The following is a 1,748-nucleotide window of genomic DNA, read 5'->3' as shown; positions in this document are numbered from 1 at the left end:
ATGATCTCCCCCCTCCCTAACCCTTCCCCTCAGCCCCTACAGAATCTTCCAGTGACCATTTCTGGCCACGCCCCATTCATTAGAACATGATAATGATGATGATGATGATGATGATGTTCCCCCCACCCCCATCCCCCACCCAGACCCTACAGAATCTTCCAGAAATAGTTCCAGAGCGACATTTGATACTGAAAAAGTGGATGTTCCTCTATGATTATCCAGGAAGCACGTAACCATAGAAGGAATATCCACCTTTTAAATACCAAAGAAGGACTGACTTCCGGGAAGGACCAGTCTTGCTGCTTGGCTCATCTGAAACAGACTACAAGACAGAAGCATTTCCCCTTCTCAGGCCCAGACACCAGGCTGGCTGTACAGGCAGAGACCCTTAAAGGTGACGGTCAGCAGACATACGACACGAGAAACACACATGTTCTGCAGTTCACCATCTTCCCACTTACCAGGGAGGGCACTGAACCCAGCCTCATCTCCCAGGCGGATTCAGCGAGCACACAACCATAGAAGGGAAATCTACCTTTTAGATATCAAACAAGACTTACTCTGGGAAAGTCCGACCTAGGACAGTCCTATCTGAGACAAAAGTGACATAGTGGAAAAGACTGACCAGCTGTTGTGGATTCCAGAGTGGGACCCCCCTAGCCTCTGACTGAACTGGCAGCCCATCAGAGAATCTCTTCAATATTAACCGGTGGCCCTCAGGCACCTGCATGCCTGGCACACACCCTGTGGATAACTGACCTCCCACTTACCCAAGAGGGGCAACTGTCCTGTCACTGCCCTGATGGTGGCTTCAGTTCAGGCCCATTTCCCAGCAGCATTTGACACTGAAAACGTGAAATTTCCTCTATGTTTAATCATAAATACCATAAACATAGAAGGAATATCCACCTTTTAAATACCAAAAGATCTAGTCCTGAAGAGAAAGAGCCGAGGCCTAATCCGTCAGAAATGAAGAAGACGGCAGACAGGCGCCCTCGGCACAGCCCCCAGAGGACACAGATTCCTGGAACAACCTTGCTGTGGAAAGCACAGGTTGTGGGATCCATCTCTCCCTTGTCCACTGGGTAGGGGAGTAGGGGATGACTTGCTTTTTCCTAGGGTGCACTTTGCATTCTGAAACATCCCAGAACAACTCGAGATACTGAAAATGTGGGTGTTACCTCTATGATTAACCAGAGGCATAGAAGAACACTCACCTTTTGAATATCAGAAACTAGACAGCTCTGGGGAGCCCTTACCTAGGTGCAATACAGCAACAACAGAAGTATGTCTGCAGGCCACCTCACAGTTAAACATACCCTCACAGTCTAGTCACACAGTCTAGTAGGGGACCACTCTAACCCTGCCCACCCCTCCTAGAGAGTTCATGACAAGGAATCTGTCCCCTTGTGGGTCCCCAAACCAGTTCCATTCCATAAAGCCCATCATGGGCACTGAGGTACCATGGAGTACTGGTGACATCAAGGACGTTTTCTGGGGAGTAGGATGAGTTGAGATGGCGCCAACACACAGGTTCAATGGATCACTGTGACAGACTGTTGGGGATAGATACAAAGGATACTTTGAGACATGGCTGAGCAGGACATTCATGACTCACTATCACCACACTACCAGGTCCTTCTAGATTAACCCAACTTCCTGAAAAACCTTTTTGGAGTAGATCAGACACAGAGACATAGCAATATAGACACTGTAGATCTTTGATTAAAAACACATGCCAAAGCAAA

At 48.2% G+C, this 1,748-nt stretch overlaps 1 long non-coding RNA gene and 2 other non-coding genes across 4 annotated transcripts in view; all 3 read right to left on the bottom strand.

The window, feature by feature from the left end:
• Positions 1 to 152: 152 nt before the first annotated feature.
• The window catches only part of LOC102555254 (uncharacterized), a 209,357-nt gene continuing 207,761 nt past the window's right edge, over positions 153 to 1,748 (bottom strand). For both annotated transcript variants that reach the window (XR_010052362.1, XR_010052363.1), the window contains one exon: positions 153 to 1,556. This is a non-coding gene — a long non-coding RNA (uncharacterized LOC102555254). The remainder of the gene's footprint in view (positions 1,557 to 1,748) is intronic.
• On the bottom strand, positions 182 to 267 carry Mir376b (microRNA 376b). Its single transcript, NR_032127.1, has one exon. It is a non-coding gene; the product is annotated as a microRNA 376b (primary transcript).
• Mir376c (microRNA 376c) lies at positions 840 to 923 on the bottom strand. Its single transcript, NR_032126.1, has one exon. It is a non-coding gene; the product is annotated as a microRNA 376c (primary transcript).

This window comes from Rattus norvegicus, chromosome 6 (assembly GCF_036323735.1).
Source record: "Rattus norvegicus strain BN/NHsdMcwi chromosome 6, GRCr8, whole genome shotgun sequence".
Lineage (NCBI taxonomy): Eukaryota > Metazoa > Chordata > Mammalia > Rodentia > Muridae > Rattus > Rattus norvegicus.
This window is presented reverse-complemented; position numbering and strand designations above follow the sequence as displayed.